The sequence below is a fragment of the Ptychodera flava genome, chromosome 2 (assembly GCF_041260155.1).
Source record: "Ptychodera flava strain L36383 chromosome 2, AS_Pfla_20210202, whole genome shotgun sequence".
In the NCBI taxonomy this organism is placed as follows: Eukaryota; Metazoa; Hemichordata; class Enteropneusta; family Ptychoderidae; genus Ptychodera; species Ptychodera flava.
In genome coordinates, this window is record NC_091929.1 from 29,090,429 (window position 1) to 29,108,345 (window position 17,917).

Genomic DNA, 17,917 nt, shown 5'->3' on the forward strand with positions numbered 1-17,917 from the left:
AAACCCGATAACGTAGTAAAAATTTACCGATAACGTAGTAAATCAACCGATAACGTAGTAACGAACCGATAACGTAGTAATTTTTTCTAACCGATAACGTAGTAAAAATTTACCGATAACATAGTAATTTTTCCTAACCGATAACGTATCAACAAATTTACCGATAACGTATCAAATCAACGTATCAATGTATTGGATTAAGTGATTCGTGGGAATAGATTCATAAGGACAGATCTATCCTCGATCGATCGATCAATCCATTGATCAATCGATAGATCGACCGACTGATCAATCAATGCACTGATCTATCAATAGATCGATCTTTCTATCGATCGAATGATTGAATGAATTGATCGATTGCTCGACTAATAGAACTATATATGTATATATAAATATATGTATATATATATATATATATATATATATATATATATATATATATATATATATATATATATCGATGGATAAATCGATCGATCGATGGATAGATAATTAGAGAGATCGTGTATCAAATCAACGCATCATGTAGCCAAGTGAACAATAACGTATCAAATTAATCGATGACGTATCAAATCAACCAATTATGTATCAAATCAACCACTGACCTAGTCAAGTCAAAGAGTAAAGATTCCAATCAACTGACAATTCATCAAGTCAACAAATAAGTTATCAATCGACCGATAAAGTTTTAATAAATGGAAACTAAGTGAATATAAATGAGTGTTGTATATTACGTTTTTTTCATAATAAATCAGTTACACCTTCAGAGGTACATATACTTGGAGTATATTGTTTTCGTGATATTAGTCAGACATCACGAATCGAATTTCATCAATTTGGGAAATGCGAACTAATTGATAAGTATTTCTGCGTGATGAATTAAAGATACAACACATATGTGAGTGTCTTTATCGACACATGTACATTTTCTAAGTTAAGAGGACTTGGAAAAAAGTTTTCAACATGACCGATTATAAAATTTCGTTACGTGCAACTTCAGTTTATCAAAATGACAATAAGTCTTTACAATGTAACTCTCATTCTAGGACTGAATTACAGGTTAATCTGGACCCATTGTTCAATTGAATTCCTTATAATCAAAGTTCATTAATTTTGCAAGTCACTCCTGTAAGCAAGCCAAGTCAACAGATTTCGTAGACAACATATTGTTTTTTCTTTCCTTTTTATCCTTTCTGTCATGATTCACGTCAAGTGCATCTTATTTGAAGCAGGATTACGAAGACATCGCAAAATTATTGAGTAGTCGTACATAGTAAAGTGCTGATAGAAGAAACGCTAGGCGAAGAAAAATAAAAAGTTTGTTTCTCATCCTCGCGCGCGTCACAATTCAAACCCGCCACGTCAACATTTTTTTCCTGCTCATAAGGAAATAAAGTTTAAAAAACCCGAAAAAAAACGCGACGATAGTGCCTGCTCATAAGGAAATAAAGTTAAAAAACCCGAAAAAAAAAAAAACGCGACGATAGTGCATAACACAGTGCTGTATAAAACAGAACTGTAAACAAAATAACTGACATTAACATTCCATTCAGAACTGTACACATATATCACTGTTATATTAAGCTGACAAAACTGTTCATTGCTGCACTAAAAGTGCATTCCTATGTCGTTGTCATGTTTTTTACGCGTTCTTGTTGGTTGAAGAATAAAAAAATTGAGAAGAAAAAAACTGCGCCACCGCATCATTTTTGCAATATGTGTAGGATGAGTAACAAACTTTTTATTTTTCTTGGCCTTACCAGAGTTCACTTATACATTTATATTTAGGTTCCGGCGTATTAATAACTGATATGCCTACCTATTTCAAATACACCCGATGGAGATTTTCAATAACATGAAATATCGTCAATTTTACGAATTAATCATTAATATTCTTTGGTTAATTACTAATACGCAGTTACTTCTATCGGTCGACGTATCCAATATGTGTGCGAAATTTGCGATATTGGCTGTCGGTGATTGCGGTATTGGTCTGCTTGAGCGAAAAACAGTCCCCAAGAAAAAAGGTCTTCCGTTTTGTAGTTGGTCCGATTACTTTGTTAAATTTTTTTTTGTGATAATCACATTTATATGCGAAGCAAAGTATTCCCAAGAATTGCCCTTATAACTTTTGTTGCAGCACGAACGACTAACTTGATCTAAATGTTGCTACACTACTGGAATGGGTTTGGAAAGTTGTTTCTAATCTTGCTATTATAACCATACTTTCTGTCTGAATTGTAGCCGATACATACACATTATAGTTTTCTTTCCCGGTAGCGTTCTCTGTGTAAACCAACAGCCGCTCATTCCCCTGCCCTTGTTTCATCAGTCATTATACTATATCTTTGAATTTTACTCAACTAGAACTAAACTGTATAACTACAATAGCAAAACTAGAAACAACTTCCCAAACCTATCAAAGTAGTTTAACAACATTTAGATCAACTTAGTCGTTCGTAATACCATGAAAACAGCCGAAACATGATTGTTTTCCTACAGAAATTTGTAACAATTTACGCTAAACGGGAAAAATGAACAGAAGAAAAGAAAATTGAGTACGAGACAATGTGATTACAAATCGATCTATAGAATTATCTATCTATTGACCAGTTTTTCGAATAGATCGATCGATCTATCGATTAATTGATGTATCTTCCTATCGAATTAATAGTTAAATAATAACACATGAGAGCGAGGGCAATATCACGATTTATTGCCTGCCCAAGGGATGGTGGTCATGATCGAAATATAATTGATGATGCCCGAGCCGTAGGCGAGGGCATCATCAGTATTTTGATCATGACCACCAGCCCGAGGGCAGGCAAAAAATCGTGATATTGCCCTAGCTCTCATGTGTTATTATTTTTATTACACCGAACAAGCAAACATGCAAAGAAACAAAAACACAAAGACTTCTTCGATTACAGTTCGCCTTCTGAGACCGGACCTCAGCGTAAAATGTTGTCAGTGCCGAGTCCAGGGTTGCCGCTAAAGTTTGCCGATCTCCTCGGTGGCATATCAAATTTTTTTGCTTGCATAGTCGCTGAACACAGAAATTGCATTCATTTTTCCATTTTCGTTCGTTTGCTGTTAAATTGCATCAAAATATCGTCTAACTGTGTCGGTGACAGCTCTGCATGACGTTTCGCAGCCATAAGTTGCCGACTGCAAAGTACAACAAGCGAACGACAATTTGTTTTGCGCAGAAAGGATGCGCAGTAAGTAAAATGACGTCATCCATGTAATATCAAATGCAGAGGGCATCATCAAGTTCGCAGAGGGCATCATCACATTCGCAGAGGGCATCATCACGTTCTTTTACATGTCACGTGAGTCATGTTTAACCAATGGCAGTGCACACTGAATGAGTGAGGTGTAATAAATCATTCTATCGATCGATCTGCCTATCAATTTTATCAATCGAACGATTGATGGATCGACCGACCGACCATCTATCAAACATCGATAGATACATCGATCGATCGATCTATCCACTGTGTGATCGATTTATCAATCGATACAGTGATCGACCCATTTATCTATCTATCTATCTATCTATCTATTTATATAGTATCTAATATCTATCTATCTATATATCTATCTATCTATCTATCTATCTATCTAGTGATCGACCCATTTATCTATCTATCTATCTATCTATCTATTTATATAGTATCTAATATCTATCTATCTATAAATCGATCAATCTATCGCTCCCCATGAATCGCTTAATCAGATATTATCAGTTGATTGATACGTTATTAGTTGTTTTGATGCGGTACTGGTTGACTTTTTTACGTTATAAGTTGATATAATCCGTTATTGGTTCATTGATACGTTATCGGTAAATTTGTTGATACGTTATCGGTTAGGAAAAATTACTACGTTATCGGTAAATTTTTAATACGTTATCGGTTAGAAAAATTTACTACGTTATCGGTTCGTTACTTCTTTATCGGTTGATTTACTACGTTATCGGTAAATTTTTACTACGTTATCGGGTTTGATACGTTATCGGTTAGTTACTACGTTATCGGTTGTAACAACCCCTCTCAACTGTATTACAAACAAAGATAACACGCGCAGTTTTCCGATGTTAGATGATCGTCATGGATTATGCTGCCTCTTGGCCACAATATGTAAACACTCCTTCATACGTTTCTCAGGCGTTGCCGTTCTATGATTTAAAACGCCCTGCTACGCTACGTATTAGAGTAGTCAGAAGACTCCTCACTCATACACCTTTGGGTCTGTAGTTTTAAAGACAAGAAATGTTTATCGTCCTCGGGTGGATTCAAAAACGATGTGGTCATGCGATTTTTTTCTTTCTATTTATTTTTTGAAATAAAGATGGCACCCCTCCTTTCGGGGGATTCAAACATGGCTGCCATAAAGTAAAAAGGTTGCCACTGAAAGAAACGAACCTTTGGAACATTTCAGAATATATATTGAACATATCAACTGATCCAAAACACATGTAGATACTGTTGTATTCGGCGCTCTTTTACTTTCATTTTTTCATGATTTTTCTTACTTAAATAATCGTGATGCGAATGTTTTCATACGACGCACGCGATGACGGGAAACAAAACATTTGTCTGCCTTCTCGAACAAAAAACTTCCCTAAGAGGGCTTACGGTTCCATGTTTTGTAGGAACTTTATGTGCGCAAGTCAGTATAAAAAGAAAAATGTAGGGACAAACATGATCATACTTTGCACGCGATAAGTAGTTTTCTAAAAACGTTGGCTTTTTGCAAGAAGACCGTTTTGTTGATTGTTTTTGCATATCGATCGCGTTGTCATCACCTACAAATCGATATGAAAGTAACATCTAATAAGCAATAACTTTTAGTAAGCATCGATGCAAATCTGTGCCCTTGAGAGATAGTGTCCGTTTTACATTGACTTTCCATGTCTAAATTACCGTGTGTTCTTCTTTGCAGTATTATCGTTTCTTGCACGACAAGGTTCAGCTTTGAAATGTTATTCTTGTCACGGCGACTTCGATGAATCGAACTGTGCGATCGGTTTTGAAGATCAGTGGATAGATTGTGAACATATAGATTATGGCTACCCTAGTGACGAACCATTCTTCTGTGAGGTAAGTGCAAAGTAATTATATCTTTTACTTCAGTTCCATGTATCTTGCAATCTTTACACTAATTTTCCCTTAGTGTTCACCTTCATTTATATGGTTGGGAGTCTTAGGTGGTGTTGAAACTCGATAAATAAGATTTGTTTTGGTGGTAACACTTGGAAACAAACTTAGAAGATTTGTTAAACGGTGTAGATTTATCAGCATTGATTATGTGTAGCTTAACAGATAGACAAAGACTACATAGCTGACTTATATTACAGTAACTCGACGCTCTAGCAGTAATTGACCATGATACATCACTGTCCTGGTCCTTGCTATTGAAAGACCAAATGAACTTGCTACAACTTCAGTACTGTTGTCATACTTTTTGTTACGGAACAATTGCATGTGTTTAGCAAAGCGTGTCGTGAAGATGTTATCAGTGAGTGTTATCAGTCTATAGCAACTGATATATATATATATATATATATATATATATATATATATATATATATATATATATATATATATATATATATATATATATATATATATACGAATATACGATTTTTTTACAAAACCCAGGTTATACGCAACGAAAAAGCAAGTGGTTCAGTCAGCTTGAGCCGTTCGTGTACAACTTCTAGCAACTGCTACAAAGGATGTATGCCAAATATCGCGGGTATGAATCTTTTAAACTTTATATCTCACAAAATATGCAAAGTTTAACATTTACCAAAAGAGTTCGAATATTTCACATTTAAAAAGGGTATTAGTGTTGTTTGAAAGACGGTGACCATTTAATTTGATGAAATGACACTTTGAATATGTCCATAATTTCATTATATTGGAAACTCGTAAGAATAGCTGTAAAGAATTGTAGATTGATGATGACGATGATGATGATGATGATGATGATGATGATGATGATGATGATGATGATGATGATGATTATTTAGGTGGCCAAATTTGTTTGGACTGCTGTAATACAGACCTTTGTAACTGGGGTAACAGCGGAAGCACATTGAAAATGAACTCATTGACCTGTTTTGCATTCTTGGTTGCTGTTGTTGCTTCATGGTGGCCTTGTCTTTCTGTTTTAGGTTAATTTAGATTATTGTAGTTTTGTAAGTTTACTAACTTTCACTGCAGTGGAATTACCTGTTCATTGTAATAGGTAGTTTTATTAAATGAAGTAGGAATAAGTTAGCAGCTACATGCCAAGTCAGCTATATTACATCAAGGTTACTTTGAGTGCTTTTAATTTAGCCAGAGACCTTAATATTGCCTGCCCTATTTCTTTTACTTTGTTTTTTGTACCGCATTAAAGCAGTGTTAATTATGCTGAAAATGTTATTTTTTTAATTTGTGTTGTCTTAAGGTTGATGAAGTTCACAGATTGTGGTTATTTAGCGCTCTGTTGCTAGGCTCATTAACAGGTATGCGATGTAACGGGGGAAACCGCCCAAACTAAATTACGACACGTGATATCAGGATATTTAATAGGACTGAAATCAAGGACAATCGTATTCATTACGGAGCCGAGATTTCGCAAAAGCTGAACTTAAATTTATTTTTCTATCTAAGTCAAGACGTTCACGCTATCTTTACTCGTGTATGATGTACATGAATAAGAAAGGCCTATAAAGATTGTATCGAGGCAGAAAAATAAACATAGAACCTTTACTTAAAGAAAATGATGTACACGTTTGTGAGGCCGTGATACATCTTCTTCTTGTTAAATTTGAAAAAGATTTTTTTCCCTGCTATTGTCTTTTACTTGAGTATTTATGTGGAGACGTGCCGTTTACAATGATATAATTTTTACCCATTTTTGATATCAATTTCAAAATGCATCAACTCTTGCAACAAGGTCAGAATTGTTTTTCATGGTAATATTAAATGAGTTTATTGATAATTGGGATACTTTAGACCAGTTACCTTACAAAATAACAATGTATAATAAGATGAGAGCTTTTCAGTTCAAAATGCTGCATAATATTCTACCAAATAATTTTATCCTGTCAAAAATGACACCACCAAGATTTGATTCTGAGAAATGTACATTCAGTGAGAAAACTGATGAAACTTTAATTTATCTTTTCCATGATTGTGAAACTGTATTTGAATTTGGGATGGATTATACATGTTATGGGGAAGCAAATTAAGATTATCAAATATTCTATGTGTAAGACAAATTCTTCTCGGTGATGAACACTTTCAGTATTGTTAAACTTTGCTATACTTGTGGCGAAACGACATATTTATTAATTGCGTTGTAGGAAACAAAAACAGATGTGTTGGTTTACAAAAAATATCTTCAACAAATTCAAAAATAAGAATTTCTCATAGCGGTAAGAAAAAAAGCCTGAATTCACATCAGAAAATGGGAGAGTTTTTGAATATTGTAACTTACAACTTTTTACATGTTGTGCACTTGAATCTGAGATCCCTACCTGTTCTTTTTGCTATGTAACCGCTATGTAAATGCAGCCGATGGAACTTTAAAAAGAGACCACGTATTATGTGGACAAAAGACATTTCTTTACCAGAATGTGTTCTATACTTTTTAGAAAACACAATAAAACTTATTAAATACAAAAAACATGCCTCGTGTCGCCATACTGTCGTATTTCCCCTGCAGTAATTGTTAAGTTGTGTTCTTGACAGTAATACTATGGACAATGCTATTCTATTTTGATACTTATCACTTTGAAGCTGTCAATACACATTTTCAATATTTCCTACACAATATTCTAGACTTTATGAAGCAGTTATTCATGGGCTTCTACAATAGATGATCTTATTCCTATCAAATATGGCAATGGTCCAAGTGTTGACCTTGGTTCAGGCTGTCACAAGCCGACAAGATATTACAATATTGCAGCAACAGCGTCGGTGCTAAACCAGTAAATCTGATTTGATGTTAACCTAATGCTTCCTTTTTTTATCATGCAAACGTAGGTCTTATACACATTTATTAAATGGGAACCACATACATTTAAAAAATGCAAAGGTCAACAGGAAAGGCTTTTGATCCAAGCGCAAACTGCGTGTGCTATAACCTATAACATTAACAATATATTGTAAGTGTTACTTTCCTTAAGTATCGATGAATATCAGTTGTTTTTTTACCAATTTAGGAGTCCTATTTTGGTTTTGAAGTTAGTTAGGTCAACCAAAACTGTTGTAAGAAGTCACGTATCCTCGAGCAAGGAAAAAGGTATAGTCTCTCAAACTTCATGTAACACACACTGTAGATAACTTCTACGGTTACATAAATATAATTCGACAAATATGGTAGACATATCGATATTTGGCATAGAAATTTCACATATTCAAAATTGTGTTCGACAAAAGCGTATAAACGGTATATTACATGTTGGTCATGCCATTTGATTTCTCAGCTTTTTGTGCTTTATACCGACTGACTAAGTGACGCATTGAATCAGACACGTTTCAAGCATAATTTCACATTTACGAAAAGAGGGTTTAAGTAGTTAAGGTGCGTTTAAAACTTTGGCGTTCCATAAAAACTCGTCAGGTTGAATATGATAACGCTACATTATAAGTGATAATATTACCGTGGGATTTCTGAGATAAAAGGAACAAGACGGCTTCCTTTTGTACCCAAATTTAATGAATGCATTCCTGAAAGTCAACGTTCATTTTGATTGTTATTTACAGCCCATTCTCTGTTCTTGGCACCATCAAACAGGAACTTCAAGTATTTTATGATGTTTACTTCTCTTGTGGTGGTGTAAATCAAATGTTTATATTAATAAATTCCAAATAATTCTTTGATAAGATAAAATCAGATTTGTAAAGGTGTAATAATTCAAAACATTTGATTCGTCTACATTGTGTACCATAATACCACATGATAAATTTAAACAACGTTGAATACAGCAACTATTAGGAGTTTTCCTACAGAAATCGTTCACACCGTTACAATTTCGTAGTATTGGGTTAAAATTTTGCATATTTTTTCAAGGATAACACTAATTCTAGGGTATTCTTTACAGAGAAAAACATGGTTAGTATGTGTAATACCTTATAGACACCGTGTTTTGTTTTGGATTAGGAGGACATATCGTCCAACAGATCACAGGAATGCCTACGTGTATTAATTGTGCTCTCTTACTAGCTGATTTGTTTGTGTCTTCAAAAGAGGCAGGATTTATCAAGCAACTGGAGAAGATCTCTTTAGCTGAAGAATTCAATTTTACATTCAGATATGTCATTTCTGTCTAATCAAGATTAAATGACTATCTCCCTATGATTTATCCTCCAGAATATGAGATTAAAGAAAGTATTGCATCAGCTTCTTCTGTTTTGTATTTCGATATTTTTCATAAGGTTCCAAGACAAGAAATTGATCTTTTTAAGCCAACAATTTTCTAGTGGTTAATAAGCTCAGAACCCCCTTAAATTATATATTTTCGAAAAGCTTGGATATAGGGAAACATTTTGGTTACCATAGTGTGACTATTTTTTACATAACTGTCACGTGACAGGTAATTTGCATAACCTTTCAAAAATCAGTTTTCCCTATATTCTGTTTCAATGCTATGAGATATTTGGCTGAAATTTGTGTGAGTGCAAGCGTTCATAAGGATATTCAAAAGTGTGTCTCAGAATTTTTTAAACCTTCTTAAACAATTTTTATGCCTAAAAACTTCCAGAGCGGTGAATTTAATCCTAGTTGTGCTCAAATAAAAACTAAGCAAGACATAAAAAATCCGAGACACACTTTTAAAGAGCATTTTACAGCTTGCATTCCAGTAAGTTTGAGTCAGATATTTTGAAGTATTGAGACAAAACATAGGGAAAACTGATTTTTGAAAGGTTATGCAAATTACCTGTCACGTGATAGTTATGTAAATAAAAGTGACACTGTGATTACCAAAATGTTCCCCTATATCTAGGCTTTTAGAAAATGTATAATGTACGGGGGGTACCTAGCTTATTAAACACCAGAGAATTGTTGGAATAAAGAGGTCCATTTCTTGTCTCGGAACTTTAATTCAGACATTACTGGTCGCTAGATATAAAACAAGAGAGGTTTCAACTTTACTATCAAAATTTCCTACACCTCAACATTCCACACTCAGTAGCCTATGGATTAAACCTATCTCAGCTCATACGTTTTCAAAAGTATTTAGCTCATTTGATGATTTTGCAGGGAGCATTACCATCTGTCTTGCAAACTCATAAGTCAAAGATACAACAAACAACGGTTAGTATCGACATCAAACGTTTTGTTAGGTATCATGGGCTCTAAGATACATGTATGATCACTGATGGCATCAGTGACATTGGCCTAGAGATTGCACCCACCTTCATATTTTGACATTACACAGTGGTATATGGCAGATGTCACTTGTAGGGCAGGATACGTTTACCCCTCTCAGAACACCTGACATCACTTCATGAGTGTTTTACCAGAGGTCCATATATCTTTGTTATCGACGTTGACTGTGTTATGTGTATCGATACTGTGTTCATATACTGTGCTGTGCCGTGCAGTGCTGTATTGTGTTTGTCATATACAGTGACAATGTAATGAGACTTTTCACAGATGAATTTTAGATTATGTAAGGCAATCATGATTGTTATTAATCGTCTTTGTGTGTAAACATTCTAAACCGGAATGTCAGACATTTATTGTTTTGTTTGCACAATAACAATTTTCAACTCTCAATCATTGCAATTGCAGAGTAGCAAGGCCTTTTTACCATTTAAAAATTGTGACTACTTTCGCACAGGAACTTATCGACATCTTTTTTGCGCTAAATCACGGAGGAGCTATTAAGGAGCTCAAACATCAGATCCCACGAATTTTACGAAACCTCATTTTACTAATTCCGGATTTATCTCTTTTCAGAGTTATCAATTTTCATTTTCATGCTCATGAATTAACTTCCTTATGGTATTGATTATGACAAAGTTTAAAAATACAAGGTTTGTTTTGAAATAATTAGAAAGAAAAGTACAAGCTGTTAACAGTATGTAAGATAACATGCTTAGAACATTCGCAGACTTGAGAAAATCCTCACATTGCCAAAAATAGAGTTGCGATCTGGGAACTGTTTGATCTCGAAAAACCATAAAAATATCGTTATCCTGGAAAGGCCAAACAAACTTCTGTTTTTTCAACATGTACTTGCCAAAAGAGCTTTCGCAAGTTTATATGGTGGGAAAAAGTCGAATACAATCGGGAAGCTCCTAATTATAAAATTAGAGAGGAGCCTTAACAGTAAGGGGAACTTAAAGGCCAACGAGCTGCGACTCTGCGAAATTTGTCAAATCTCCAGGTACCTCAAATTTCCTCTAATAATTCATTGCAATCTGCAAATTGAACGATATAGACATTAACTATGCCTCAAAAACGTTTGCTTGTAACAGAATAGTCAAGAACTTGAAGAGATTTTTATTCATTTTAAATTTCCGGCCACTTATAAAATCTTGCCATGTTATGTGAAAAACGAAAAAAAAAATGTCAAAGTTGAGAGAATACCTTTCCCGTCCTTTCAGTAGGTTACATCATGTTGTATTTGTAAAGATTCAAATGTGTACATGCAACATTTACGCTGTTTATCATGTAGTTGTATGGAGGCGACCATATTTGGGTGCGGCGCCCGTTTATTATTAATTTGTCTTACTGAAACCTCCCAATGCAGTCCCACTCAGTGGATAATTATACTTGAGTAAACATAAGAACATATTTATGAACTAATTTTAATCTAAATATAAAATCATGAAAATAATGCCAAAAGTTGCAGCTCATTTGCCTTTAAACTAGATGTTTCAATGTTAAGTATTGAACGACGTGAACGACACCTTTGATGTAAATGAGAATGTTGTTCGCAACAACAAATGATTGAGCTTTCATAGCTGTGATATTGAATTTTGGATTCATTACTTCATGAACTCGGTATAAAACTTAAGCTTAAATTACTGTATGTCAGGAAACGCTCAAAGTTGATTAATTTTTTCAAGTTTTTACGACAGATTATGGAATATTTACAATCATTTTTTAGGCTTTTTCCACGGAGCTAACTGAACTGAAATCCCTTTTACGACTATCAACCTTACATAAATGCATCCATTTAACGCTTTCTGTGCTCAGCTTATATCAAAACATTAGCAGGACATCATATAGCCAGGACATCATAAAGCCAAAAACTATTAGACCTAGATTTCTTTTTCTTGTAATATTTCAATATTTTCCTCATGTGTGACACTATTTATGATCTCCCATGGAAAGTCTATATATTTTACAAGTTGTTCCAGCAACATATACACATAAAGGCGTGGCAACTAATTTCAATGAATAATCCAAACTTCTAGCACATAATGTACCAAGTATCGCAATAGAGACATGGAATTCTATACAATGAAACTCGTGCATATACAATTTTGTAGGCCTAATCAAAATAATAAAATTCATCTCATCCAATTTACGATTGATTTTAATCCCGGTGTACAATATTTTGCCAATCAAACCTTGATGTTATCTTATGTAAGTAAACAACTTCTGCCATTCCTTTTGTACCATTCCTCATACTTCTTTGGCGATCATTCAAGATAGCGATGACGAGTTGTGTCTCTACAGTGAAGTACCTGCGGAACGCATGATATCTCATTTTCAAAAGATACAATTTTACATTATTTATACATTTCTGATGCAATTTAACATTTCAATATAAATTCTTGTTAGCGGCGACGGCTTCTAATCTACGAAATAAAACGAAGTCAATTTTGTTTTTTTTTTGTTTTGTTTTTTTATTGAAAAACAAACATAAAGACAACAGAAAAGACCTGAGGAAAAAGAAAGACAACACAGAAAGAAGAAAAGCTAACCATCAAAAAGTTCACAAAATCTCCCCACTTTTCAACATGTATCCTTTGCCTATCTTTTGACATTGCTACATACTTTTCTGTTTTGTAAACAGAATTCACGTACAATTTAAACTGAAGAACATTTGGCAGTGAATTAGCATTTTTACATCTAAAAATATAAAAGCGTCCCATAAGGAAGATGAGATTTATAAGTAAACTAGAACTCGAACACGAGTCGCCAAGTATACAGTAGATTGCATTAAGCGTTATGGTATTTAGTGTAACCATTTGAAACCACTCCTTTACTGAAATCCAAAAACGATTTACATAAATACAATCCCAAAATAAATGATAATAATCCTCTTCAACCTCATTGCAAAAATTACATATCGGTGAATTAATTAGTCGCCATTTATAAAGTAATCGATTTGAGGGAAGAATCTTCATTATCAACTTATATTGAAAATTCCATAGCTTAATATCACTAGTTAATTGGAATGGAAGCACTAACAACTTTTTCAGAAATATTATCTCATCAAATAAATCGTACCAGTAACAAACTATGTGTGGAGGAAGGTCCTCAGGTGTTTCTATATTTACAAAGAAAGTGTAAATCTCTCTGTTAATTTTTAAACCAGACAAACATTTAGGATTGCGAAAATTAGGCCTACAGACCTGTAATTTTGATGAATGTGAACTCTGTAAAATATTCTCCAATCTGTTGGTATTGCAGACAATAATTGATTGTACTGAAAGCGAGTACAGATATTACCATACATTGTGATGACATTTTCATAACTAAAAAACTTACAATTATCGTCAAGAAGATCGTTAATAAAAATTATACCATTCTCAAAAAAGCGTTTCCTCATTATTGGCTTGTCTGTAATACGTATTTTAGAATTATAACAGATCAGTTGTTGGCAAACATCTACCTTGTCAACAACAGTGGTGAAGTTATACTGCAGCCACGCTGAAAAAATTTCTCGTAAGAAAACAGAACTAATGGGCTTTAAAGATCAAAATCAGTATTGTCTAAATTAACATAATAAAAAGAAGGACCACCAAAACTGGAAAGCAAATATTTATACCACTTACTGCAAATAAACTATCATTACACAAGAGTCTAATAAACCAGGCAGTCTTAAGTGTGAGGTTAAAAACACTCAAATTTGTTAACTTAAGACCCCCATTTTCATAGGAGTTTTGTATAGTACATCTCTTAATCTTGTCTCGTTTACCTCCCCACAAAAAATTAAAAATTAAAGTATTGTACTTCTTGAAGAAGTCGCTATTGGGTGAAGGGAGAGACATAAGGTAAACTGTGAATTAACCAAAGATTTAATAACTGTTACTTTCCCGTAAAGAGTGAGCCCCCTACCCTGCCATGGCTGCAGTAACTTCCTCGCCTTTTCAAAACGTGGATAAAAATTAGCATCAACAGATATGATAAATCTCTTGGAATCTGGATACCAAGAACATTAACATCGCCATCCGTCCAAATTAGGGGACATTTGGTATTGATATGAAAATCTGTGTTTTTAAGTGACCCAATACGTAGCACCTTGCATTTATCATAATTAGGTTGTAACCCTGATATTATGGAAAACACATTCAAGATATCAAGTAATGCATAAAAAGACCAGGTCTGGTTCAGTAGGGAAGTTAGTATCGTCGGCGTATTGTGAAATCTTATTTTCGAAGGGACCTGTTTTAAGACCTTTTAGTTCTTTACAACTTCTTACTCGAATCGCTAGAATCTCTACAGCAATTACAAATAAGTAAGGTGACAGCGGACACCTTGTCGAACGCCCCGAGAGAGACTAAAATTATCAGAAATATGACCATAATTAATAATACGACTAGAAATGTTGTTATACATAACTTTCACCCATGACATAAATGATGGACCAAAATTGAAAAAATCCAAGCACTTAAAAATAAAATCCCATCTCACTTTATCGAAGGCCTTTTCAAAATCGGCAATAAAGACCAATCCAGGCTCATTATTCTTCTCATACAATTCTATAATTTCAAGAATCCTCCTAATATTATCTGCTATAAATCTACCATGAATAAAACCTGTTTGGTCCTCATTTATAATATTTGTGATAACCCGTTTTACTCGCAATGAAAGACACTTGGCCAAAATGCGAGTATCACAACAAAGCAAAGTTAAAGGTCGCCAATTTTTAAGAAACACTGGATCCTTATCATTACCTTGTGCATCCTGTTTCAAAAGAAGTGATAATAGCCCTTCTCTTTGTGAGGATGATAAAAACCCAAGATTATATGAATAATTAAAACATTGAAGCATGGGTGTACATAATTCTTTGAAAAAGTTTTATAAACTTCAACCGGAATACCGTCCAAGCCAGGAGATTTTCCAGTTGGGAAGGATCTGATAGCTTGCCACAACTCATTGATCGTAATTAAACCTTCACAGGTTTCCCGTTCAGATCTACCTAGACGACAAGCAAAATTATCAGGAAAGAAAGTATGGCAATTTTCATTGCTAAGTAAAATCGGGGGATGATCGAATGAATAAAGTTTCCTGTAAAACAAAACTTCTTCACTCAAAATCTGTAATGGGTCTGATAGAATGGTACCGTCGGATTGTACTAAAGTCATGACATTTTTCCTCGAATAATTCCTGTGAACAAGATTAAGAAAATATTTCGTCGGACGTTCGCCATCAGCCATCCACCTAGCTTTAGCACGAATAATGAGACCACCTGTTCTCTCTGCATACAGAGACTCAAGTTCTTCCTGTTTCAATGACAAACGGAGAGAAAGGTCACCTTGACAATGACTAGACCCAGAATCAATGATGGCATGTAATTCATTAATTTCTCTAATAAGACAATTCTCCTTTTCTGTTCTTTTGCGTTGCTTAAATGAACTAAACTTAATACAGTGACCTCTAAAAGCACATTTAAAGGCATCCCAGACACTGTGAGGGTTTGCAGAGCCATTATTAGCAACAAAGAAATTGGAAATAAAACGTTGTGAATGGATAATGAAATTTTGGTCTTTGAGGAGAGAATTATTGAAATGCCAATACCCCTTTCCACGTGTGAAAACATTAGTTTCCAAACCAATACCAATAAGGTGATGATCTGAGCGATATCTTTCGCCGATGGTAACACCTGTTATTTTTGAGACAAAAGAAAATGGCACTAAAAATAATCAATCCTACTGGCCGAATTGCCTCTCCTCCACGTGTATCGCCTTACAGAAGGGTTACGTAATCGCCAGATGTCATGCAAGTCCCACGAATGCATTAAATGTTTAATGCTCTCGAATGCATTCCGATGATAAACATTCTTTCCACTACCTACTCTGTCAACCAAATCATCTTGAACGGTGTTAAAGTCCCCGCAAATGATGATATCAGACACATCACCACAGAAATCGACAATTTGTGAATTGATGTTCTCAAAGAAAAGGGGATTATCATCATTTGGGCATATAAACAAACAAGAATGAACCGATGAGTATCAACAGTAATATCCATCTTAATCCACCTACCCTCAGAATCTACACTTGTCTTGGCTACTGTATACGAAAAATTATTTTTCAAAAGAACTGCAATCCCTCTCCGATTACTAGTACCATGACTGAAAAAAATATCCGCACCCAATTAAGCTTTCCAGTAACTTTCATTACATACAGTGGAGTGAGTTTCTTGCAAACAATAGATGTTGTAAGATTTATCTCGCAACCAAGTAAAGATCTCTCAAAGAAGTCAATTTGTTTGTTGCAATTTCATGCTTCAAGAATTGCATAGTTTCCGTACTAGTGCATCAAAAGCTACAATTTATTAACATACAATTTTGCTAGGTCTTTGTCTCATAATTACTCTATAAGTTAGCACGAAAACACGTGTTATAGAGACACAATGCTATACCTTTAATTTGATTTTATTCATATAATTGTACATTCTCTGACATCATGCTAAATTACTTTTACGAACTTGTATTCTCAATTTTCCAATTTTTGAGGTGCTGCGCCTCCTGGTATATATTATCCCATAATTGCATAAAAAATGTACGACAAACTTCAAAACTACGCAAACAACCATCCTTTCGTGTGCTTTTCGTGTAATTCAGCTATCATCTGATCCCTTGTATGAAAAATGCAAATCAGTTTCGCGTACAGGCTTGTTTAAAGAGTCATACACATTTACCAATAACTGAGTATTGCAGCATATAACACGTTGAAGTGAAAGTATTGGAAACAATCAACAATCTTGCTTACGAAGTTATTTGTAAATTATGTAAAACCCCTAATCGGCAATGACATTACACCGTTGAGGGCGTATGTCTAAATATTTATCCCCGACGTATCATAGAGTTAGCATAAACGGTAGCGTACACACCGATATGCAAATAATTTTAAGACGCATGTGTGCTTGTCTTATAAGACGTTATGAATGAAATATTTGTTTATTATCTAGCATCAGTTTCCCCCTCTGTCTATCTGTGTGTGTGTGTCTGTCTGTCTGTCTCTCTGTCTGTCGATTCCTCATAACAATGGGTATGATTGGTTGAAGTCAGTTCAGTGTGTATTTTTAACTTGAACACACTCAGTCTTGTAACTTTTTTTAGCTTAAAGTAGGAACGTCAAATTATTGTGGCATAGACGTCGAAAAACAAGATGATATAAAATAACAAAACACGCCATGAGAACACACTTGTTGGCAATTGAAGTAAAAAGTGTAGGCTAACGGCATTGCAATGTAGTCATTGTTTCTGTTGGAATGGAAGTGACATAATGAGGCAGAGGTACACACGAATACTCTCCATCGATTGTGACTCATATACTCATGAATAGTCTCTGCCTAAATGAATACTAATGGTATCAGACCTGAAGTCAACGGACATTGACTGTCAATCGTGTGTAATTTGATCGGATAGAATTTACTCAATCTTTTTGAAATACCTGACATCATGTCATTGTCTTGTGACCAGAAATGTTGTTTCTATGGT

General features: G+C 34.4%; 1 protein-coding gene across 1 annotated transcript in view; it reads right to left on the reverse strand.

Moving 5' to 3' along the window:
• The window catches only part of LOC139118598 (cytochrome P450 4F4-like), an 84,107-nt gene that overhangs the window by 56,009 nt on the left and 10,181 nt on the right, over positions 1-17,917 (reverse strand).